The sequence below is a fragment of the Gambusia affinis genome, linkage group LG23, assembly GCF_019740435.1.
Source record: "Gambusia affinis linkage group LG23, SWU_Gaff_1.0, whole genome shotgun sequence".
Classification (NCBI taxonomy): domain Eukaryota; kingdom Metazoa; phylum Chordata; class Actinopteri; order Cyprinodontiformes; family Poeciliidae; genus Gambusia; species Gambusia affinis.
In genome coordinates, this window is record NC_057890.1 from 6,978,781 (window position 1) to 7,005,645 (window position 26,865).

Below are 26,865 nucleotides of genomic sequence, written 5' to 3' on the forward strand. Positions count from 1 at the left end.
CCAAATATGGAGTTTGGAGATAATAATTGAGCTGCTAGGGATAATCTTTGATGAGAACTGCCCATTTCTTGAAGGAACCTCAAATGTTGCATTCAAAGACCACAATGCATCATGTTTTGTGGAGTTGTAGGATTGAATGCAGGAAGGAGGTAGGCATAATCAAAAGAAAAGAAGTTTTAATAAAAATAAAAAAACGGGAGAGGGACTGAGAACAACCGAAAGAATGAATAAAATTTATTTTTGGTTTATCATTATGAAGAATTAATAAACTGGGGTTAGCACAGAAGCTTTGCAGCAAAGAATAAGTGGTTGACGACAATGGATTAACTAAAAGTTGAAAACACTGTTATACATGTTTAAAAAATTATGCACATTACTACATACTAAAAACACAGAAAATAGACGGAAACATTTGACTCAGAATATCAATATTTAATTGTACGATTCTATATTGTCCCACGTATTTTAATTTAATAAAATTTTACTTTACACATCAACGTACGTCTTCTTAAAATATTTTTTTTCCTCTCTGAAAACAGTTTTAAAAGTATTCATATACTTTTAAGCAGAGTTGCACAAGTCAAGCCCCCCAAAAGCGAGTATCCTGTAACTTTTAGATGCGCCCCTGCTCCAGCACACCTGAATCAAATGAACCGCTCGTTAGCAGGCGTCGACAGAGGAGGGAACTTTGCATTGGAGCAGTGAGGCCAAAGTTGCAGCACAGGGGGCTGAACTTGTGCACCCCTTATTTTTAAAGAGTTTTTTTTTTAAGAGTCTTTATCAGAGGAATTGAGTGAGGAGTGGTTGAAAACGGTGAGCTAAATATCAGGATCGTAACCGACCGGAGCCAGGAGCGGGTGAGTGAAAATATCAGGGCTGTAACTATTCCCTCCAGTGATTCGAGCAACTTGATTATTAAAACTCATCCAGGGCAATTAATTTGTCTGCCTCGACGCTTCGTAAAGTTATGCCGTGTTATTTAGCGCACCGTGTAGAATGGAGTCTTAAAGGAATATTGGGAAATGAAGGAGACATAATGGATATTTACAAATTAAGGAAAGCATTATTTATTTACCTTCAGAATACAAAATTAAAAAATAGAATTTGATAGATGTAAAGTAGTGTTGCTACACACTCGTCTACAGTAGGTGGCGGTATGCACCTTAAAGTTGCTTGCCGTCCGCCATAATAGAAATGAAGAAGAAGTAACACACCGTGTTCTGGCCGTGTCATTTTTGTGTGTTGGGCCGCGCGCTCACTTCCGCTATGAGTTGTTGCTAGCAGCATAACAGCAAAGTCTCCGGGTTTTTGTCGTTTTTTGGGGGGTGGGAGATTAATAAGCATTTTGAAATTGACTGATGCGATGCTTTTGGAGTACGACAGCTTTCCCCCTCCCGGGACTGCTTGGTCACCGTTTCACAGCGAACGGTGGGAAGTAGAAAGAAAGAGAGATTTACCGATTACTCAAATAATCGATAGAGTACTTGATTACTAAAGTATTATTTTACAACAGCACTAGTACTGCAGCTGTGAGAGGTACAGAAAGAGAAATGACTACTGACACTAACAAGGAAAGCAAACCTTACCTTACCTCGAATAAAGGCAGGAATAAGCAAAACCCACAACAAAGACTGTAGACAAAAGTGAACTCCTACAGATCACAACCACAGGCGGGTCATGGAAAAAATTTGACTCAGAAAAACAGCCTCCTCTCATGGTCACTATTCTATGTTTAACATAGAATAATTTACAACTACATTTTTCTTTTCTCTTTATTCTATCTGAAAATATGTCAAATTTGAGCATGCAATCCCAGTTTTTGCAAGTCATGCTTTTCATAATATAGCATCCATGTGAAAGCAGGTCAAAGTATCTTGAGAATGATTTCAGTTCCCCGTTGTCTCCATTTTGCTTTGAGCGGTGTAGGGTTAATTAAGAAGTCCTGAAGTCTGAGCAAACAGCTTAGTACAAGCATCTGAAAGAAAACATTGAAAGAGTCACAAACACGCACACTCTCCTTTGCTTTTTTTTAAACTCACTTCTGCTTGAACCATATGGGGCCATGTTCACTGCGGTGTTAAGAAGAAGTGGGTTTTGGTTGGCCAAAAGTTTCACCCTCAGACGTCAGATATTTACTTATCTAGTGCTTTTTGTGAACCCGAATCCCGACAGACCTTATGCCTCTCTCCTGCAGAGAGCTACTGTAGTCCAAAAAGGCTTTTAAAAGCACCAGAGAACCACATGGCTGTGCTGGGCAACATGATCCCTCGTCACAATAAACATGGAAACTATAGTTACTGTTGACAGCTATTGTTCCGCTTTCATACATACTCAATATGTGCATTTCTCAACAGCTGAAAACAATCATGTTGCACAAGTCCTTCTGATTTAAATCTTTGTCGAATTGTCCTGAGCGGTCTGCAGAAAACTGTATGCTAAAGTATTTACATCTTAGTATGATTTTATGACGGACCAACCCAAAATAGTACATTTTTTTTAGTAGGAAAAAATTTTTTTCAAAGTGTGCCATGCATTTCTTTTCGCCCCTTTAACCTGGACACCCCCGAATGAAATCCGCTGCAACACGACAGGATGTGGAAAGAGACGTAAAGTATATAATGCTCGGGGCTGTGATTGAAACCCACTAAGAGAACGTAATCCTGCTGTTTAGTCATACTGCAGAGAGACAGAAAGGATTTCATAATAAGCTCTGAGTCTGGAGCGAGACTTTACAGTCCGACTTGAGAGAGGGTGAAGAGGAAGGGGGGAAGAAAAGAGGAGGAAATAAGTAACATTACACCTAATGCTGCAGTTATTTCCTGCATTTTTGGCACTGTTTCAGTAAAGCAGTGACTTTACTGAGACGACAAAATAATCTACATGCGTTTTCTTGTACACAACCTGCAGTCTGACTGTTCTCCTGACATTGTGACCTAGACGTGACCGATCACTAGGTGTTTATGGAGTTGTTGTCCAACTGGAAGATGAATATTTAAGCCAGTGGGAAGTTTTTGTTTTGTTTTTTTGGGAGCCTCTGACAGGTTTTCTTGTTATTTATCCATTTTCCCAACACATTTAGACCATCCTTTCCTGTCCCAGCAGCATGATGCTGCCTCCGTTGTGTCTCGTTGTAGGAGTCAGTCATGTTTATTTCATTAATGTCGTCCTGGACCAAGCCGTTCTCCCCACACCAACGCTACAGCTAGCTCCACAGGCTTATGATATTTTTAAGCTACCAAACTTTGTTGCCTTACCTTGAATAATGTGACTTTTACTGTTTGGAGTAGTGTGTAATGTTTTGACAAGTAAAATGACAGATTACTTCCAGTGTCCTGGTGGAGAGAAGCTAAAGCTAGCGCTCAGACGTTCCAGATCAAGGGTGTCGAACTCATTTTCATTTTGGGCCAGATCAAAAATATGAATGCTCTTAAAGGGCTGGTTGTGCCAGAATGTATTGATAAAACCATTAAACATTAAAGTGGCTGTTTGTTTCAGCATTCAGTTAAGTGTTTCTTAAAATTAAATGATAATGAATGTCTTTTCACACTGATCAGTCCACGCAGGATTTCATGATTGCTTTTGTGGTTTTAAAAAAAATAAAAATCACAGATTTTGTGGTGCTAATTTAGAAATATTTGTAAGGAATCTGTCCAATATTTCTAATGCATGACGTTAATGCGTGACTTTTTATTAATCGCTGTATCGATCACAGACTATAACTTAACATCAAATAAAACTGAGGGAGCTGTCATTCAGACCCTAAGTTTTTGGCCAATTTCTATAAATATTTCAAGTAAAAATATGGGAATCTGTTGATTTTTGTGTGAATTTTGCATATTTATGAAAAACCGGAGTGGCTTATTGATCTAATTTGGATCACAGAAAAAGCGACGGCGGGCCAGATTTTGCCCCTGGGCCTTCAGTTTGACACATGTGTTCCTGATAGAGAAGATACCTGAACCTCCCACACTATGCACACAGTTATATCAAAATACAGAAAATCTTCAATGTGAAACAAAAGGAAAAAAAGAGCAATACAAAAAAGATCTTTTTTTTTTTCTCCTTCTTAATTTCATTTGTGTACACCCCTTTTCTAATGGCCCCCTGGGAAACTGCCCATTTGGCCCATATGAAAAGCTTCCACTGGTGGGAATGGTGTAACATTGCACATTTCTTTTAGCACCAGTCTGATCCAGTCACCTATTAATTCATAGCAGCTTGTGTTGCCCGCAGCAGAAACATATTAGGTATTTTTCTAATGCTGTTAAGACTTTTGGGTGGGAGGAAATATAAGAAGCACTATTTTTACTTTTTCAGGACATACTAATTCTTATTCTGGGTTTTTATTATCAACAGACCTGCAGTCTGATTGACTCCTTATCCTGTGTGTTCTCGTGGAGGTGGGCTCCTCTCACTTCTGTTTTTTTGTCACTTCTGCGGCACACATGACTTCTGTTTGTCATGCAACGCCTGAGTGTTAAACACATGATTAATCTAAATCCATTTTAGGACTATCTTAATGCTGGTTGCAGCACAACGTCTGGCTAGATCATAGGTCTATGAGTAACAATTATTAGAGGTTATCCCAGGCTCTTGGAGGATTCTGTTCTTGTTTAGTGAACTCAATTTTCTTTTGTCTTTTAGAAAACACCCTTTGCCTGCTGAGTGAAACTAACCTGCATGAAATCAACCTGCTGTTGCAAAGTAAGTCCGATAAGACCCTTTTGGATCAGATCCAGAAAACCTTACCGGTTTAAATAGCGATCTGGCAGGAAATATGTCTACAACGAGCATTATCAGGCCAATAAAACCAACAAGGACAAGTTGTCCTTTATTTATCTAAATCAGGATCAGATTAGCCTGGAGCTGCAGAAGGAGGAAGAAAATGACAAAAATGTGAATGATCAAATATGTCGTAGTCGGTGTTTTCACATTAATCATAGAGGAAAAATGCTGGAGTCACAGGTAGACACCTGCAGATGGGAGTTTGTTTGTTTTGTTGTCATGGTGACAACGGAAACAAGGCCCAAAGCTAGCTCCTTGTTAAGTTGGCATAATGCTGTTTCCTTTAAATATTTAAATTTTAATATTAGGCCAAGCATCAAAATGCTTGGCCCTGGTGTCTCCAGAAGCACCGATATGAAGTAAATTGGAAATGATCTCAGTGTTTTCCCATCGGCTCCTCCGTCGGCACAACGGCTTCAGTAGGAGAATTAGGTCAAAGACTCGTGTCATCTTTAACTCCTGAGGGAATAGTTTGAATTTTGAGACCGAGGTTGGGTGGAGTGACTCTGGGTTTTCTGATCTACTGTTTAATTTAAGAACAAATTACCAAACAAGTAATGCTCAAAGCTTTTTGATAGTATAAAAACTCACACCGGAGTTCACTATGTGGTGCTTTTATTTCACAAAGATGATGAGGTGACATTTTATTTGAAGTGGCGTGCAAAAGCCTGACGTGACATCATCATAAACATGACATAGTAAAGCATGTTCATGTTCCTTATGAACATGAAGGAGTCTTCATGAATGTGTATGACTGTTGTCATGAAGTGTCGTTCTGTAAATAACGACATTTTTAATGCAAAGTTGACACTTTTAATTAATTTTTTTGCAAATTTTCATAGAACTTTGCATTAAAAGGGTCGTTGTTCACACTTTTAATGGAACTTTTAGTGCAACTTAAAAGTGCCATTATTTACTGGATTACACTTCATGACGACAGTTATAAACGTTCATTCATCAAGACTCCTTCATGTTCATGACCGTTGTCATGTCAATTTTCAAATAAAGTGTTACTACCTTGGAGGTAAAAACAAATTATTAGTTATTTTTTTTTTTTACTATGACTGGTTTTTTTTACTGATATTATAGCTGTTTTATAATAGTTATTATTTAAAACATAACCTGTTTTCTGTTTCTTGTTTGCATATCTAGTAAATGGAGAATTATTCCCCCTCCTTGTTTTGTGGACATTGTAAGCAAAATTGGCCAAACTCAAGTTAGTGTTTGACTCTTAGTAGCCAATCTAAACTGCCAAAAATAATCATACCTGATCTGGATTTTTTTATTTTTTATTTTTTTGGTGAACAAAATACAGTTTGGGACATATAAATCTTATTACATTTGTTAAAATCCCCAAAATAAATATTTATATATATTTTTTGCCATGGAGACCAAAAGTAGAAAATCCAAGTCGAACATAACACCTTGTTTTGAGTTCTTAGTGGTTCTGATACTTTAAACTGTGAAATGTTACTGGGTTTTTTTCTTGATTGGGAAATGGATTAGAGGGAAGAATGAGGGGCTCTTCATGAAAAATCCAACACAATGCAAATACAGTGAAGGCCTCTGTAACAGAAAGAGGGGGATAAAGTCGCAGTGATGGACTAATTGTAACACTGTGTGAAATAAGTTCTCATTTAAGAGATACGGTGTCAGAACCAGGCTTTTCTCAACCAAGTGAATCTGTGGAAATCATTGGCAACAACTTGTCCCCATCTGGGTTTCCACACATGTAATAATAATGAGCTGCATGTGGTCTAAACATCACCAGGGAAACGCTGAAATTCAATCAGACCAACCTGTAAGAGAAGCAGTATACATCTTTTATTTTTAATTTTCTTTTTTTCCCCTCTTCAGTCCACGCTGCATCCATGAGTTTCAGTGAAGTTTTGCCAATTACAGTACAATAAAGCTGATGCAAGAAACCAGTAAAGTTTGACGGTCTTGTTAAACTTGTCCCCCCTTTTTGTTTTACGAGTCGAGGATAAAAAAAATAAAGCTCAGCTGTTGAAACCACTATTAAAAGAAACCTTATTATTTCTCTTTTTTTTTTTTTTTTTTGCAATATTTATACGGCTTCTTTGTTTAGGCTGGTTTTTCTGCATGATCACAGTTTATCCTCTTCTGTTGGAAATGGACAATAGAAACCACAGCCGATTGAAATGCGGGTGGAAAGAACCAGTAAAAAAAGGGGCCATGTGTTTTTTTTTTTTGTTTGTTTGTTTGTTTGTTTTTTTTCTGGATATTGACCAAGACCTGGGCAGGTATTATTTACCCCTCACATGTGCGTTTCATCTCGCTTATAACGACAATGTGCAGCTTGAGTTAAATTTTTTTTTCCAGCCAAAATCTGCTTTGCGTTTCCAGACCCGTTTGCTTGACTTCGTCAGAGCACAGCAACTAACATAGAAAACCGCATAGTAGATTGGAAAAGAATGAGAAAATCGCTTTCTTTAATAATAAGTGTGTTTTGACACTTGCTATTTTCCACTTACTTAAAATTGCAAAACATTTCCAGCTCCCCCACGTATGCAGCGGGGTTGTTTTGTGCTCGTTAAAAGGGCATTGTCCATTTACCTTACAAAAAACCCACTCATGCATATTAAGCCCCAGATTTCCCCATTAAAGGGAGAACAGCCAACCACATAATCCAATTTGGTCCCCGGTTGGGTGAAGAAATATGTCACGCAGTGTGACGGCTGCCCTTTGTGTGCCAAAGAAATGACTAACAGCTGATGGGTGGAAATATCTATAGCATCAATGCAGTTTCCAGCGTGTGTGCCGTCCCCCTCTCTTTTCCCTCCTTCCTATTTTCCCGCCAACTGAAACTTTTCTCAACTTCATTTTTCCTCCCTTTTTTTTTTCTCCTTCTTTTCCACCCTGTCTGTTTCTCCTCTGACAAATAAACAGGTTTCACGTGAGCTCCTCTTCCACTCCGGCTGTTTCGGAGAGGGCACCGCCCTGTCTGGCCCTCGTGGCGACCCGGGCCGCTCCGCGATTGGCTGGTGCCGCCGCGCTGCAGCGAGCGGAGCCGTGAGCCGCAGACAGGCATAGCGTGTCTGAGACAAAAACACAGGGCCTCCTGCCAGTTGTTGTCCCTGAGGAAGGAGGACTGGGAGATGGAGAAGGCGGAGCGAAGGCCCGGCTGGCCCGAGGTCAGCTCCGGGTGGACGGCAGCACAACGTGGATCAGGGCGGACGACTGTGCTGTCGGAGGCTTTAAAAGAATATCAAATGTAGAAACTTAACCGTTCCTTCTGGACCGACTGAGTGATGAAACGACTTCAGCGGATGATAGATGCTTGAACAACCTCGTGGAAAATCTAGCTAAATCTGTCGGTTAGTTTAAACCTTATGTGCAATCAAAAGGGCAACACGAGACGGCGAGGACTCTATTTTTGCTTCATGTTGACATCTCCAGTCATCCATTTCTAAATCACAGCTGCCTCTGATTAAAGTTGTGAAATTATTTAAGATGCAGAAACAAACCAAAACCGAATCAACTGGAAAATCATTCTAGTTTTTACCTTTTCAAACTCTTTGTCTTTTTCTTCTACATTTGCTGTTGTATTATCAAGATGTGATGTTTTAATCAGAATGTTATCTTCTTTACTCCAGTATGAACTAGAACAGGGGTCTCAATCTCCAGTCCTCAAGGGCCGCAGTCCTGCAGTTTTTAGATGTGCCACAGGTACAAAACACTGGAATGAAATGGCTTCATTACCTCCACCTTGTGTAGATCAGTTCTCCAGACCCTTCATTATTCTATTCAGGTGGTGCAGCAGAGGCACATCTAAAAGTTGCAGGACTGCGGCCCTCCAGGACTGGAGTTTGAGACCCCTGAACTAGAATGTCTTATCTTTACAGACTTCTTCCCCATTTTCTCCAAGATGCATCTTCTCCCGTGTTGAGTAGTCTTACTATTGGTTTGGTATCTCTGATGTGGTAGAGAGGAGGTATTTTTATGACTGGAAACCTACAAGCATGTCGGTTAACAGTGAACCTTTGACCTTAATCAATAGATAAGCTGTCCATTTGTCCATTGATCACCTGGACCCACTGAAACTGTCTTGGGAAAATAATTTGCTTTGTTTTTAACAAATAGTGGCTGTTTGACTGGTAATTCCCTCTGCCTGGTCACAATGACTCGGTCATCCGGATACCTCTGGGTTGCCTGCTTGAGGGATGTGTTTGGGTATGAGACGGGGAAACCGTCCTGTATCGCCTGCAGCGAGATGTGGATGTGAACTGATGTATTGAAGGACTGCCTGAACGCCCTTTGACCCTTCCCTAAGATCAGGGATCGGCTGAAGTTGAGCTCTATTGACACGGTGTTTGACAAGAATCTGATGAAGTCTGGGTAAACATTAGGTCTTAATCAGTGGAGTTGGGAAATGTTAGAACTCAGCTCTGTGTTGTAAAGATAATCTTATTGTGGCATGCAAATATAAACCCATAATTGTTCCTTAGTCTAGACTTGCTAATTTCAAACAGGCTCTGATGCTTTACAGACTTTCAGCATTCTTGTTCCGATCCAAGGTAGTTTACAGTTACTCATCCTGAGCCCGAGTTATGGGCTTTTATGGAGACACTTTAATTGTTCTTGAGGTAAAAATGGAAGTTTGTACAGCAAACGGCTCGGCTTTAATTAAAGAAGAAAATAACTGGGTGTTGTGTTGTATCATTGAGTTGGGCCCAAACTCAGGCACAAACAGGCAGAGTAGACCAGAACCAGAACACCTGAGTGGTCTGGAAGGTTGCAACAAGTATTTAATGTATTTCGGTGCTAAGCTGTTCAGGGATTTATTTTAAATAAAGTTACTTATTGACACAAAGAAGTGCCTGTTCTTTAGATAAGACTCTCCAGCCATTTGAATAATGTCATGGTCAACGGTGCCAAAAGCTGTGATGAACAGAACCAACACTGTGGTTCTTCCCCAGTGTGTATTTATGTGGATGTCACTGAACACATCCAGTACCGTGGTAACCACGGAAACCGGACTGAAAGACGTCAAAGCGGTTGGTCATCGTTAAGAAACTATTTAACTGTTGAAGCAGCTTTTTCAACCCTGGTGAACGGAGGGTTGGAGATTAGCCTGTAATCCTGCTGTAGCGATTTATCCAGACTGGTCTTATTTTGTCTTTATCAGTGGTTTAACCACTGAAGCCTGAGTTGTTTATTTTACATACATTTACATACAGACACAGATATATACACAGCCTCTACAACAGGGGTGCCCAAACCAACCCTGGAGAGCTTACCATCATGCAACTTTTAGATGCGTTCTTTCTCCAGCACACCTGAATGAAATGAACAGTTCGTTACCAGGTCTCTGCAGAGCTGGATGATGTTCTGAGGGAATCCAGGTGTGTTGGAGAAGGGAAGTCAGGAATTGTACCCCTTGACAGATTTGCTAGAGTTCATTAAAATTGATTGCTTTCCTGATATCTTTTAAAAACAGAATCACTTTCTCTTTGTGTTGTGGCTTTGGAGGGGCCGTGGCGGTTCCTATACGATCCAGAACAATAGAGGAACCACCAGTACACCAGACACAACAGCACATTGCTCGCAAATACACACAGGAAACAGATTTTTATCTTTAAAAGCTCGCTTTCTGGTGAGAATCCAACCGATTTAAATAAATACGGCTAATTATGCTTAGAGGACTGGAGAAGTACCCAGAAATATCAGCAATTCTTCATAATAGCTCATAGTAAAGTATGTTTTTTTATTTATTTTTTTATGACGTCCTCGAGGATAAGTTAAACGTGGTGTTACCAATTTTTGTTTTTATAAATCATTAGTGATTGGTGTTGTTTATCGTTTAAACTAATAATTTAAAAGCTCCAAATTTGCACTGGAGCTCTGACCAGATCTGCATATCCTAAGGCAGTGGTGTAAACGTTGGTCCTCAAGGGCCCGTATCCTGCATGTTCAGCACACCTAAATCAAATTATGGTTCATTAGCAAGCCACTGCAAAACCTTCTGAGTTGGATGATGTGGATCAGCTGTGTTGGAGGAGAGACTCTTAAAACTAGCAGGACCCCCGTTCTTGAGGACTGAAGCTAGACCGCCATGTGCTAGGGTGAACCTATTATTATTTTTTTTTAAATGTAAAATTTACTTTCGAAAGAGAACACATCTGTCCTAGTCACATAAAACCAGAAAAGAAGAAGCTACAGCAGCAACACCTTCTTCTCACGCCTCTTTCTCCTCAGTCAAGTGTGAGAAGAAGTTTCCTCTTTCTCAGACCTGCTGCCGCCGGCGGGTTGTCTGACGTTCTCATGGTCTCATGAGAAAATGTTGCTCGGTTTTAGAAGTTATTTAAATGTTGAAGTATCTGGAGTCTTGAAATAAAATCCATCACTAACAACTGCTTCTTCGGGAGTCATCTGACTTGTAAATGGAGTCCAGCTGCGTGTAATCTAATGGCAGCTAGTGGGAGAGAACTATTAGTTTTGCTTTCTAATAATCTTCCTCTAATCCATCTGCCATTCTTTATGAAAGAAAAACAGAAAACGTCTGCAAACCAATTGATTTACCTCAGGCCATCCAGAGGAAGCAGAAGAGGTGGGACCCAAAACTTTCTGGCAAATGGAAAACTAGCATAACGCATAATGCTGAACAAACCACCTTTACGCAGGAACCTGGTAGTAGCAGCATCATGATGTGGGAATGGCACTAGTGACGTAAATATACTGTGAGCTTAATACATGGCAATGCATTCAACAATGTGAATGTCTGACCTATGGAGTGGTACAGATCAAAACATATTTATGACTGAAAATGTCCTAGTCAAAGCCCAAGACTCAAATTGTTGTTCAGACTTTCACCGCCTGATCTGACTGTGCTTTAAGTAGTTAAAACAATGGAAAAGGTTTCAGTCTCTTGATGTGCAAAACATTGAAGAACTACAGCAAATTAAAATAACAGAGTAGCCGACAACGATTGCATGGCAAACTCTTCACATTTTTTGTTTATTTTTCTTCCGCTTCACAATTAGGCTCTACGTTCTGCCGGTGAGCTAGGTAAAAACATTGAGAAATGAAGGGCAAAAAATCTAAAGGTGAAATGTGTAATGTATTGGGCCTCTTTCTTCAGTGATCACCTTTTGACTTATGATGCCTTGTTACACTGATAGAAATAGAAAGAAATAGACTAAACTGGTCTTCATTTTCACTTGACGAACTCCTATAGAACTGGTACGACTGAGACTTGGATATTGTAGCAATGAGCTAATAACATAATTTATACCATTGCTTCAGTTAAACTGACAGCATGACCTACTTTCTGACTGAGTCAACAAATTGTGGGGATTCTTGAAACGTTGGGAAAAGTCCTGTCTTTTGTCCTGATGCAGAAAACCATGATGAGTTCCTAATTCACATGGACTATTCAGAAAATGACACGTACTTCAGAGATGTGACGGGACATGATCCTCATCAGAGTTCAATTGATTCACACTCATTTTCAAGACGAAAATGACAGGAAACTGTGTGACGGCTTCTTAAATAAAGTCTCCTGATGAGCTGAGCTTACTCATTTACTTCCCGGTATGAATAATGCTTCCACAATCTTAGGGTAAGATTGATGTATTAAACTCGAATGTATTACTTTTCCAAGCCACTCCTTTTATTCCCCTGCATATATATAGTTAGTAATGACTACATTAATGGGCTGGATTCCCCCAAATCAAAAGTCTGTTGAGGACTGCATTGCAATGGGGTTTGCTTTTCAGTGAGCACTTTTCCAAAACAGGTTTTGTCTTTACAGTCAGGGAGGTGCAGGTTCAGATAGCTTTCCTGGGAAAAGACTCCAGCTTGCAAACAAAAGGAGGCTCCCTTAAAATCAATCCTTCAGTGACCAGACGCTGCCTGAGCGGTTTCTTCACTCCAAAAAGAAGCCCGCAGCGGAGCTTTCTGTCCGTCACCAGGATATGATGCATGACGATGACACGAGACTTCCAGTAAACAAGGTCAGAGACGCTCAACATTCCTGCTGCTGGAATGTGAAAGACCCCTCACTGTCAGCATTTGTGACCTTTTGGGGGTTATCAGGTAGCCGAAGATACTGATCCAAATCACGAGTATAAAACAGAACGTCATCCGAGTTCCTCACTCTGAAAAGTAATGGGTTAGAGGGATGGCTGGGGTCAGGAGGGGCAGCATGTACAGCACTTACAGACAATAGGAGGATCTGCAGCAATAAAAGCTTTATCTTCTTACTTGGACTTGGAAGAACACTGATGAAAGCGAGTTCTTGACCTAGGATGAATATCAAAAGCTCTGCAGTCTCTTATATGTTTTGGCATGAGTCCTAAATTGACAATCAAGAATGTAAAAGCAGAACTAAAAAGTAGAATGTAAACTTGCCAAAATCCCTTCAATCCCACACTAAATTTCTGCAAATTCAGTGGATTTCGAATGAGCAAATGTGTTCATTTCCACCTTTCCCTGCTTAGATCCAAAACGTTAGTGTACGTTTTGGGGCAAAGTGGCTCTTTTGTTTTATTTAGGTAGACAACCATATCTTGGTAAATTTGCAGTTGTGTTAAACATTTCAAAATGACACGTTTAACAATTCTCCATGAGATGTCCTAAGCTCGAGAGATTGTTTTACAACCTACGACTGCTTTAAATTTATGCAGATCAAATTACACACAGGTGGACTCTTATTTATTTCTAACCTAAGTTGTTAAACCAGATATTTTTCTCCTTATGTGAAACTCCATCAAATCCCACTAAAATACACTGATAGCTGTTGTTCCAGAACAAAGTGAATAAGTTTAGGGGTTATGAATACTTTCGCAAATCGCCGTGAAGCTGAGATACATGGCGTTACCACAACACACTTTTGATGTTACCAACCACTCATTAAACCGCTATTTATGCAGTACTCTGAAATTCATTAGAGACTTTTTGTTTAAAAAGAGGCTAAGGGATTAACATGCTGTTGCAATTGCTTCCATGACTCACGAGCAAATATGAGTCTCTCTGATGTCCTCTTCCTCCTCTGTCGTCTTTGTTCTAATTTTAAAAGCTGACATTGACAAATAAATAACCTCCACTTGGGGGTTTTTCAGTGAGTCAGCAGAGCCTTTCATCACGCTGTGAAGTGTTGGTGGGTTTCAGACGTCTGAAACTGGATCTGAGCTTAGACAGAGAGCGCGGCTCTGGCCTTTGACCTCTGAGCGGGCTCTGCGTCCCCTCATCGCCCTCGAGATGTGAAGCAGGAGCGCTGGATTTTAAATGCTGCCAGGCCTCCTGGACATCCGAGTGAAGTCTTTGCTGTCCTCATGGTGCACGTTTGAGGATGAGAAACACGAGTCACAAATTACTTTGACAGTCGCTAGCGCTTGTTTTCATTCTGCTTTCTTCTTGTTGACTGCCTGTATAACCACCTGTTTACATTTAATTTGCTTACAGTAAAAGAACGTGCTTATGATTAAGCCGCCAACCACAAACCCTTTTTCCCGTTTTCATTCCCTTTCGTCCCGCCGCCCCTCATCTGCCCTCTTTATTTTCCCCTTGTGGCCGCATATGTTTACAAGAAGCAATGAAGCTGCTCTAAACTCATTAGCATGCTGCTCTTTGGATTTACTGTAATTTGTTTCTCCATTTTTGTCCTTATCGGAGAAATGTGTTGAGTGGCCGCCACTCTCCCACGGTACTTCAAGTATTCCTAGGTATTTGATTCATAAATGAACACCAGAAGAAAACACCAGAAGGTGTTAAAGGGCTGTTTTCATAGTTTTATTGCACGTTCTCTACGTACTCAGAAGTTGTGTATAATGATTAGCATTAGCTGGGCAATATTATTTCTAGCCTGCTCAGTACATGTTAGCATAACAAAAACATACTTAATAGCTAAGACAAATGAGAAGTTACTATGGTTATTGTAAACAAGTCTGGAAATTTCAATGATTAGTTGTGTCTATTAGCATTAGCATTTGTATTTAGCTAATAAAAATGCTAGACACATTTAGCATTTGCAAGTTTCTAATGCATCTACAAGTTTCATTAGATGTATGCCTTTGTGGGGTTTGTCCCTCCCAGCTTCTAGTCGTCTGATGTTCAAGTTGTCTGTTTTCTGCGTATTTTCTTTTTCTTTTTAATGATTTAGAAATCACTTTTGATGAAGGTCATCTGTGAAGAGCCATTTTCTATTTCTTTTTGTCATTTCAGGCGGACAAAAAGAGGAGCTAAAATCATGATATGCCTGGGGAATTACTGCTTGCAGGTGTTGGCAACTCTAAAAACCGCAATAATTAGTTGCGGGCTTTAGCAAGCTAACGTAGGCGTTAGCATTGCAGGTCAGACACGGAGGTTGCTGTAACTTGTGATCCGTTTTGATCAATGCCTGTACATTTGTGTCTCTGTTTTGTACGAATAGCGTTTTTGAACATTACTGTGTACACTTATTTATCGAAGACTGAGAAAAATGATTATTGAACTAGCAGATGGATTTGGAGAAGAGATTTGTGTGTCTTTTAACTGCCTTACTACCTCAGAATAATAGTATACTCAAACAGTTCCTACAGCCTAGAAATTGCACTTCTGTTTTCAGGTGCATAAATATTACATGATTGATAAATTACTCTACAGAAAACCATAGGCGATATTAATGTTTAACCATCCTCTGCATGTTCAGATAAGAATAAATTGTTGAGTTTATTGTGTGCAACCGAGTGGTCCTTTCAAACACTGCTCCCTTTTTGGATCAGTAACACCCATATTGTTTGACTCATCGGTGACCCTGCAGTTGATGGCGTTGTAAACTGAGGTGTAGTATAAATATATTTAAGAGATCTGTTTTCCAAACGGTTTACGAGAAAGGAAAAAAAAAAAAAAAAAAACTACTCTGGCCTATTCCGTGCTGTTAAATGTGGCCAAATTGCAAACTGCTAAAGCATGGAATATTCCCCCTGGATATTCAAACTTTGCAACTTCACATCATCAGCATATCCCGTCGGTTCTCTTTGGAAGCAGGTTTTAACCCCTTGAGATCAGAGTAGACGACGAGCAGCTTTTACTGCATGTTGCATCACACATAATACTATGTACTACTTATAAATTTAGAGTTTGGCCGACATTTTTATGTGTCTGGGCTGGTGCACGATTCTGTACACTGAAAATGCAAACTAGTGGCTTGTTCACAAATAGCAGCGGCTTCAAATAAGGGTGTTTTTTCTTCAAGCTGGACCTGGTATTGTTTTGGGGTTTTTTTCCCATTCTGGTAGATTCACAAGCTAACTGGAAACCAGTTTGATATTGAATAAGCTGTTAGCACTGATTGCAGCGCTAAAATGTTCACCACCACTGGACGTCGCTCAAGTTTTTTGTAGTTACAGCCACAAATTTGATTATTTTTTTGGAGAATTTTATGAGATGCACTGACACAAAGTAGTTGAAGTGGAAGGAAAATTAGCAAATTTTTTTTTTTTTACAATTTTTAGCTGCCTTTTGCATTTGTATTCATTTGTAGAACCAGCTTTAACTGCCTTTTTGGTGTCTGTCCTTACCAGCTTCTAGTCGTTTGAAGGCGACAGAGTCTTTTTTTAAAATTGTTTAAGAATCACTTTTGATGCCGATCATTTTTGAAGATACATTTTCACATCTATCTGTAGATTCCTAATCGAGTTTAGATGACTAGACCTTCCAACTATAGTCTTTTATTGCACTTTTGGCTGCATGTTTAGTATAAATTCCCTGCTGAAAGCTGAACCTCTATCCACTCAAGTCTTTCGCAAATTCTAATGTTTGGATCAAGAATTTCCCAATTTCAGTCTCTGTTCATCTTCCCATAATTCCTGTAGCATGACGCTGTCGTCACCATGGTTCCCCCTGGGGAGGTGCAGTGTTGGCTTTCTGTCGCATGTAGTGTTTCACAATTTGCTTCACATGTTAACTGTGTCCTCTTCATGGATTGTGGTAACTTTTAATTAAAGTTTTATTGTTTTCCAACAATGGCTTCCATGTAGTGACCAGATTTGAACAGGGCAAAGCAATAGTCGTGATGTTATTCTGAAGGATAATTGATTCAAAGGAGTCTGATTGTAAATGGATGACTCACTTTTGACATTTTTTGTTTTTTTGATTAACTTTGTGTTAATCTGTTCCATAAAAACATAATTACAGTGGTTTGTGGTGGCAACATGACGTAAAAAGAGGTGTGAATAAAATAATCCTGTTCTACCTTAAATGTTCTGTATGTTTCAGTTTATGGCCAAGCAAGTGACTTTAGCGGCAACTCTTATAAGAAAAAAATGTATATATTGCATTGTACCGCTACAAAAGACGTAACATTTATCATGTTCTTTGTTTGATTTGAAAAGAAGCGTATTTTATCAAAAGGACACATGCGTGAGGACTGTGCAAAATTAACAAAGGGGATTTTAAAACTCCCAACTATGCTGCAATTCAATTTACACCAAATGGGACGCGTCCAGCCTGAAGTAATTAAAACAAACTGTGGACAGTGTGTGTGTGTTGGGGGGGGAAATCAGCGGGAAACAGAGGAAAAATGATTATTCTTCTTTTGGAAAAACATTGCGGTTTGAATAGATCAAATTCTGAGTTTGACTGCAGCAGCTTTTCAAAGCGGCGGCTCGACGCATGTGAGTCGGCGCAAATCATGTGTATGTAATATGAAGATTAGCACACAATACGAGCTTATTAAGCTGCTGCTGTTGGAAATTGGAACCTCCTGCTTGCCGACACTCGAACACATAAATCACACGATGCGAAGACGGTTAAAGGGACGGCAGTGACTCGGCACAGCTCAGCACATACATGTCAGCAAACCCAATTCGGACCAGTTCGCTTCTAAACTAAAACCCCGGCCGTTGAATAATTTAGCCGAACACGTGATTTCACACAAAACGAACTCGGTGTTGTTGATGGGTTTTTTTTTTGTTTGTTTTGTTTTTTTTGCACCCTGTGTGGGATGCGTGTGAAATACGGGGCGAGAGGTAGACTGCTGATGTCTGGTGTCGCTCACCGCACAGGACTGTGAAACCACTGCTGAGGTCTGAATAATGAGGAACTATAACTGTCAAGTTCGCCTCCAACACGCACATGTCTTCTGCTTTACATTCAAAAACCTCCACCAGAGCGACGTACGTTAAGATTTCACCGTTTGGCTTAATCCTTGCAGATTTATTGTGTCACGATTGACCAAAAGAGCTTTAAAATTGGAGAAGGGGGATGGGGGGGAAGAAAAATAGCATTTGGTTGGTGGTGAACATCCTGGATGCTTGCAGGCCTCGGCCTATTATTAACACAGGATCAACTGGAGGTGATGGAAATGGCACGAGCGAGGAAGGCAAAGGGAAGAGAAAGGAGGATCTTAAGGTCAGCGGGTTCTTCCATGCTCCACTCGCTGGTCATACCACAGAATCACGAGCTTCTCCTCCCTTTCTTCCTCCTCGTCTTCTCTTCCAAACATACCCGCAGCCTTACCACACGCTAACGGTTTGAGTCAGAGAGCGGCCTCCTTATGAAATCCAGGTTTGCCACATCTCTCCTCACTCTATTAGATTTTAAAAAAGCAGCAAAAAAAAGTAATAAGTTAGTGTCTTTTCAGTGCTCACCCCAACTGCTTGTCCCCACTCACTTTCACTGCATCAACCTTGCAAAAGCACGCCTTGAGCTTTTCTAATTGCGCCTCTATTTTATTTATTTATTTGGGAGCAAAATTGTTTAGTGGAGTTGGGAGGGAATCTGCAAGGTTTCCAAAAAGTAAACATGTCACCCGAGGGATGTTGTGTTCAGGTGACCGCCGGTGTTTTGCGTTTTTAAATCAAGCCTCCTGGAACCAGTTCGCTTCAGAAGTTATCAGTAGCTCTTCTGTGAGGATCTGTCAGCAAGACCAGAGTCCTGCAAAAAAAAATTAATTAATGGAGAGCACAACTGCGTGTAGAATCCAGTCCAAGTGAGTGTAAATCCGGCTGCAGTGTGAAGGCCTGAAAGGTCGTTGAACATTAGTGAAATAAAATAAAATTTGGCTTTTTTAAAAAATTATTCTTGACCGTATGCAAAACTTTGTGAGCGCAAACTAACTGCGAACTATCTAAATGTATTTTTGACAACTATCATTTGTTCACTGGCATTTCTAGAAGAGCTGTAGAAGTCGTTGCTGAAAGAAGTCCTGTTTAACCCTTTATGTCCTAAATTTGAAATCTCCTTATTTTAATTCTGCCCAGTTCTTTAAATGTCCGATGAGTAAATATGTTTGCCCGTTTAGGACTTACAGGATTAAAGTTTTCCACCATATTGTAGGTCAAACACGGTAGTAGAAACAGAAAAGCTACTCAGAGATGGACATATGTTAAAATTAATGCTAGAGTAAAACCTGTTGTGATTAGGAAAATAATTTTTTGGTCTTTTTTTTTTTTTTGTTGCAGATGCTAATTCCACTACCAGCGTAAAATGCACACCAGACTTTTCAGATTTTTATACGCAAAATACTTGAACAACTACATTTGTGTCACTCTGCGGTGGCCTATAATACAAAATCTGAATAAAATGAATTAAGATGCGACGTGGTGACGGTTCCAGGGGCGTGAATACTTTCACCAGGCTCCGTTCTGACATCGAGCGCGCCGCTAGCACAGCTAGCGTAAACGACAAGAGACGTGATGCGGCCGCTCTTCTGCTTGCGGCCTACTTGTTGATGCACGGGCCATTTAATCTCCACACTTCAGCTTGGTCACAACAAGTTGGTTGAAACACTTGGAAGTGCTTGGCAGATGTTCAAAAGCAATATGGGCTGACATATATTAGCAGCATATCTTACCCAACTCGAATGCTGTAAGTCAAAGATCGCTGGTTTTGATTTGGGGGTGGGAGGAAAAAAAAAAGAGAGAGAGAGAGAGAGAAAGTAGTTTTGTGATCCAGATGTTTCGCACAGAGACATACAAGTAGTGTGTTTTTAAAGTAGGGGGGAAATATCAGAGTGTAATCCAAAGCTTGAAGGAACATAATGCTGCTCTATACAAATAAAATAAACCAACCACACAATTAGAGCCAAGCTTCTTGGGGTTTGTTTTCAGTTTAAGTAAACACAGAAAAGTACCAGAGCAGTGCAGTGGGCATAATGACACACAATTAGTTTCCTCAAAGTTTACATGTTGGTGTAGTAAAAGTTTCCCATCATTCCGAGCGCTCACGGTTTCCACTAGAGATGGAGAAGTGAAGCCTGATGTTTAAAACTTGGCTGGCTTCAACAAAACGGGGATAATGGCACCGAAATGCTTCTTGTGTCATTTGGGAGATAATCCTAACAAAACCCCACACACTGAAAACAGTAATAAACCATAAAGTATGCTTCCTTATGTTGGGAGTTTCTTCTTACTGATTTCACACTACATGTGCTGTGTTTTCACGTCTTGGTACTTATAAAAATATGTCTAGATTTCCTTTTCTTCACATGCATGCTATAGAGAAAACAAAATAAGACAAACAGCCTAGAATACTTCTTCCATAAACATAGTTTAAATCTGTGACTTGTTAAACTAATTGATTTCCCCCCCCCCCTTTTTTTGTCTAGGTTTCTGTGGAGATTGGAAAATCCCACTCTGTGAGGCAACACACACTCCAATGCAGTAATCTCTTTAGAGCCTGATCAATGCAGGTATGGTGACCTACATCATATAAAACCAAATGCATAAATAAAATAAATGAATACAACTATAATAAATAAGTCTCTAGAAATGAAAACAATATTTTTTTTATTTTTTAAATGGGGAGCTTTTTTGCCAACCAGTTTTATTTCATCATTTAATTTACAATGGTGTTTTGTGACATTTATTTTGTAAAGCTACTCTGTGTATTTGAGGGCCTTTTGGTTTAGCTTTTTCTGAATTCATCAGATTTTAACAGCTTCTCTTAATTTTGCCTCAGTTTTCTAGAAACAGAGAGAGGTTCTCACTTGAGAGTCAGGGTAAAGCGTTGAAGCTAATTAGCCAGGCTTTTATCTGAATATCAATTTAAAGTGAATGTCATTAGATGCAAAGGTTCAGATCATCGTGTTTCCATAAGGGTCCAGTTGTTGTTTTAAAATGGCTGAACTCTGCTTTGAAACTAGCTGACTGCTTGACTCTCTGGTCAGAACGTCTCTGAGATGATTTTGACTCCACTTCCATTATTGTAAAACTGTAACGTAAAATTTGAACTTGTGAATGACTTTGTAGCTTAAATGATAGGTCAGGTTTATGTTTCCATTTGTTTGTCTAACTGCGGTGGAAGGCTTGTGGAACTGTTGCATTTTGTAGAAAGAGATTAGCTTTAAAATGAGCATCAAAGCTAACAGTTAGCATAACATGACCTTCTCTGTGAAAGACCATGGATGTAAATGACTAATTAGTTTGATCCTCACAAGATTTAAGAATTTGCATTAGCATGGTTATGAATGGTTTTATGATGGTTGAAGAACAATTTGAAACTGGTTCCTGACAACTAGAGGCTAGCTTGACTCTCCAGTCAGAACTTCTCTGTTCGTCCAGACTAATGTTTCCATTAGTTTAGCACTTAGGGTGGAACTACTGGCATCACTCAGCACAGTCCATTTATTAGGAGATAGAAAACAGTCACTGCTTGCGACAAGCACAAGACGTACTAGTGCGTCTCGTTTGTCATCGTGCTAGCATAACGGTGCGTTAGGTATTTGGGTTTAGTCTGCCTGCCCAGTGAGAGTCCATTTGCTGGTGGAAATGAATATGGATTATTTTCCATTTTCAAAACAGTAAGATAAGCTAATAGTCTTTTTGTTTTAATTAAATACCATGGACTTGTTATCAGTAAAATGTATTTTACCTTCAGGGGATTCTGGTCTGAACAATGTCAGTTTCTAGGATTATAGATGGTTGGTCCATTGCCAAAGTCAGTGCTAACAACTAGCTAGCTAGCTCGCTCTGCGAGTTTCCATTTAAAGGGAATTTTGAAGACCTAATTTCCTTAAGATGATCTGTTTTCCCTATTCTGTCATTGATCCAAATGTCTATATTAAACGGATAATAAAATATTTTGAAATGCAAACTCTTTTGGGACGTCTTGACTTTTAGAACGGTGTTTTGGTGAGACTGACATTTGGCACCAAGAGGATACATTTAGACCCCGTAAACAAATGCTTAAATATCCAGTTGTCAGAACTAAAGTCATTTATCAAGAATACACAATAAAAACAATGTTAATGTTGAAACTGGAACAATAAAACATGCCGAGGGGAACAGGGAGGCACCACAGGCAATATAGCACACATGATATATGTGGGTTTGACAAGTGCTGCAAATTGGCACGTGTCCACGGGAGCGGTGTTTACAGAAGGGATTTAGATACTTAGCGTCCTTTTTCAGCAGTGTGTATACTATCTCCTCCTGCCCCCTCTTTGTGTAATGTAACCCAAAGTGCAAACAGATCTAATATTACAGAAGACCACAGTCATACTCAAAGTAAAAGTAAAAAAAAAAAGTCATTATTGCATTAGCTAGAGCTGCTGGAGTTTAGGTCTGCAGCGTCTGATTCTGACAAACTTTCCAAAAAAAAACAAAGCACGAAAACAAGGATCCTATACTGCTGTCTCCTGGCCACTAATTTTCTTTCAGGGCACCCCCGGGAGCCATGCGTTTTCACATATGGCGAGGCGAGTTTGGGTTTTACGAGATGAATTGTTCTGGGAGTCTGTGGGAAGTATGATGGGGGAGGGCAGAGTAGAAGAAGGACAACAATATTTTTGATCTCTGCTGCAACATTAAAACCGAGCTCAAACTTGTTGTTGCCTTCTTTTTCCTACGGTTTACATGATTTGAGTTGGTTTCTTGCACCTCGGATGGAAAAGCACAGCTCGGTGCACACGGCCTCTCCTCCTCAGCGGCCTAGTTGAATTTAGTTCGGGAGCCAGTTTCAGTTTACACAGACAGTGTTATTCTTTCCAGTTTGATGCCGTCTTTACACACTGATTGCAGCAAAGATACTGCAGCAAGCCTCCTTCTGTGGGATTACAAACATGAAATAATGCTCTCCATTACAAATGAGTTCATGTGAATCGTGTCAAAGATATTTTTTAAATATACATTTCATGTCGATTTATACAAATATTGATGTTTGAGTTTTGCCATTTCTGCTTAAACTGCGAGTTTGTGTGTTTTCAGCTCAATGACTGCCGTTCAGACTTGAACGCACCGCCCCCTGGTGGTGCTTAAAATACACACGAGACGGATCTTGTTCATATTTGCCTGTAGGTTTGGACAGTGCAGTTTCACTGTGACGGTGCAAACGTTCAAGCTGAATTGATAAAGAGTATTGAGAAATAGTTCTCCAAGTTTCCAAAGTCTTTGGATTTTATTTTATTTTTTTTTGTAGCTGAGATAAAAACAACCTATTATAGTGTGTGCACTTAACCAGCAAAGTGTTTTACAAGAAAAATATGAGTGATAACTTTTCTGCCTGGCAACTGAAGGGTTCGATTCTGTTTGGTTTAGTTAACAGAATCACTTCACTGCTTTACTCAAAGTCCTACAATGCAGAATCTTGAGCTTGAGAGTGTTGCTGTGGAGAGGGATGTTGACCTTTAACCTTTTACTCCTCGATACAAGTCTAGTTTTTTGACTAATGAGTTGTAAACTGGCTAATAGTTGCCTAACTGATGGAGTTATTATTATGACTATTTTTAAGTAAAACTGCAAATCTTAATTGAAAAAAATATATATACTTTTAACTCTTCCATCTCCAGAAATGAACTGTTTGCTTTTGCTCAATATTAGTTTATGCTCCCATGGTAAATAACTATAAAAATGGATCTTAACTGAAGTAACAATTTCTCAATCAAAAGAAAAAAAAAAAACTGTTTTATTTGAGTTAATTCTTTCTACACGAAGAAAATCACACAAACCTTGTTTTAAATTACTTGGACTTTGAAATATTTACATTAAATGTTTATTATTAAATTTTTTTAGGTTTCTAGTAAATTAAGACAAAGATTTTATTTAGGCCCTGACCAGCAGGGTGGATAAAGACCCATTTCTATCTTTCTACAAGACAAAGCTGATGTCACTAGCAAGAAAGGTAAAAAAAAAAAAAAATCAAAGATGAAAATTAGAAGCTGTGTTTGCATTGACCTTAAAACTGCACAAATTGGAATTATGAAAATAAATTCTCAATGAAAAGATGTCAGTTTTAAAAAAAAAAGTTTTTGCGCTGGAATGAGTTGGTTTTTCAACTGTATTGAAGGTGGTGTATTTTGCAAAACTGCGTCGGAAACACTTTTATCACATCACACAAGTTGTGTGATCAGCAACTGGATGGTACACCGGCGGAAAAGATGAAGACGACAACAGGAAGTCGTAGGAAGAGGATGGCGTGACGATTAAATTCTTTTTTTAATGACTCGTCACATTATCAAACTTATTCATGTGTGAATACTTTTTTTTTATTATTATTGCGTTTCTTAGTTAATGGAAACACAGCAATTGGAACATTGCTTTTGGTCTCTGGCTGCATTTCAATGACAAATGTATGCAAAACTCTGATGTGCTGCCAATGTCAAAAAAATAAATAAACAACACAAAGAGTGACATAATGCAGAAATCAAGACTCAATAATCATTACTCAACAAGTTGGTTCTTTTACACCAACTTGTTGTTTGGGTACCATACCAATAAAAACATAAACCAGCAGAGTTTCCTGACCTCCACTGAAACTTTAACTGGACTGGAGTTGGTCTGCAGACGACTGGTAACAAACCATTAATTTGATTCAGATATGTTGGAGGATAGCAAATCTGATCTGATGGAAATCGGACAAAGAGGAGCCACTGTGATTGTACTGCTGAGCTGATTTAAAAGCTTTTCACGCATCTTTAAAAAGGCAGGGCCATAAGTTTGGAGGATACCGATTTTCCTTAGCTCTCTGTTAAAAGAAATGCAAAATACCCAATCTCGAAGGGATCCCATAAAACAGGGTTGAGTGAAGTAAAGTTCCTCTCCCTCACTGCCTCCAACTCCTCCACCCGAAACAACCTGCAACCTTCAGCTTTACTGTTGTTACAGCTGAGCTGAATCAAAGAGTGCCAGAAGCTCAGACGGGAGAGGAACCGAAGTGGCCCGAGGCTTCAATCCTCAGACGACTCATCGGACGTTTGGACGAATCGGCTCGAAGTGGCATTTTTACGTGTCTGGGCCGCGAACTCTATTTCCTCGCGTGGTCGTGCTCGCCAGGCTAGGAAATGAAACTCATTTCGTGTGCACTCTGTGCTGCAGCTGTGGTCACCCCCCGCTGGACCCGCTTCTTTTCAGAACTTCTGCTCTTCCACTTATCTCCCTCGACCGTCTTCTGCAACTAAATTCCTTCAGGGGACAAAAGAGTCTTTATTAGTCATTATTTGTCCAGATGGGGGAGGCCTGACAAGAACTATGACTCAGAATTACACATGTCAGACGAACATGATTCTTGTTCACGAGCGTGGAGAGCAATAATTGTGCAGATGTTTGGTACTTCTGGCCCTTGTTTAACATAATGCAGCTGTTTTGCTGATTGGCTGATGAATTTTGCCAACAGAAACCTGCTGGGAATGTGTTTGCAATCAAAACGTGTAATCTTTTCAGCATGCTGAAGAAGTGCTCTCCTAATAGACGCATCCAGTAAGTTGTCACAAGACTCTGAGTCGTTTGGTGAAGTTAGTGAGTTGTAATTAGGTGTTAGTTTATGTTGTCTGACCAGTTACCTACTAATTATGCACAAATAAACCGTCGGCGTCTCACGGCGGCACTTCCAGAGAGTGATGGTAGTCGTGTTACTGATGTGGTTTAGTGTTGAGCAGGGACCAATTTAGCTGCTAGGATGAGAGGAACGGAATGATGTTAGATGGAAGATGTGACTTCATGAGCTATAAACCATTGTTTTATTGGGGTTTTATGTGATAGACCAACACAAAGAAGTGCATTATTGCAAAGTGGAAGGAAAGAGTGACGCATGGTTTTCTTAATTTTTTTTTCTAAAAGACGTCCGGAAAGGCTGATTTGCATAAGTTTCTTTGACCTTACGGCTGTTGTTTTGGGTTTGTTTACTAGTCAGAGACTGGAGCTTTTGCCTGTTTCTACTATGATGCCTTGAGTTCATAAGTTTAGTCAATCTGAATATGATCTGTGAATCATATTCTCATTGTGCTTTAGGCCTGGACTTTGACTGGACCATTTTGATGCTTTGATCTGGCTGCATGTTTAATGTTGTTGCTGCTAAAAGATAAATTTCTTAATCCTGAATCTTTCAGTCTCTACAAGCTCTGATGTTTTCAGGGAAATGTGCAGTGTCATTTTTCTAACACACATGCCTCATGCATTTCTTTCAACGAAGGGTTTCTTCTTGCCATGTCTTTGCATTTTTTGTTTTCGTTATATTCTTTAAGTGCTTGGCTGACGGATTGTGCGATATGTCCAAAGCTTGGGATGTCGTTTCATATCTCAACTGTGCTGTAAACTTGTTCACAACGGTATCTCTGAGATTAAATTACAGACAGCTGGACTCTGTGATAATTAGATGCCATCTTAAGGAAGTTGACTCCATGAGGGGACTGAATAACTGTGCATGCCACAGATTTGAAATCTTAATATGAAAAACGTAAGAATTCTTCTAATCTTGCCTCTTTCGTACCGCTTTGTTTTGCTGTTTTCACATCCCTCTGTGAAAAAGTGTGATGGGGATCAAGACGTATGGATATGTTTGCGAGGAACCGTACGTTGTCTTTTTTTTTTTTTCCTCCTCTGCAACACTCACCAAGATGCTCACACCGTGCCGTCTTGCCCTGCCGTTTCCTCGCTTCTTAATGCCCGCAATTTCACACGCAACATTCCCACCGTCCAGCTCGCTGTCGGTTAGTTCACGCCAGCTTCCTCAACTAAACCCTTCACCCTGCCCTCCATCTCCTCGTCAACCTGTTCTGTTCAGACCCTTTTCATCAGCGCTTTCCTCCAAACGCTTTCTCTCTCCCCCCCGTACACTTCTTATCCCCATGGACACCGTATCTGTTTTCCATGCTCCACCTTCCACAGTTAAATCCTCATCCCGCTATGTTCTCCTGGGAGCCGG

General features: G+C 39.8%; 1 protein-coding gene across 1 annotated transcript in view; it reads left to right on the forward strand.

Annotated features, from left to right (window-relative positions):
* The first annotated feature begins 673 nt into the window (after positions 1 to 673).
* slc37a3 (solute carrier family 37 member 3) overlaps positions 674 to 26,865 on the forward strand; it is a 65,457-nt gene continuing 39,265 nt past the window's right edge. The window contains exons 1-3 of the mRNA XM_044108915.1: positions 674 to 857; positions 4,645 to 4,704; positions 20,336 to 20,419. The gene's annotated coding sequence lies outside the window, so the exon portion shown is untranslated. The remainder of the gene's footprint in view (positions 858 to 4,644; positions 4,705 to 20,335; positions 20,420 to 26,865) is intronic.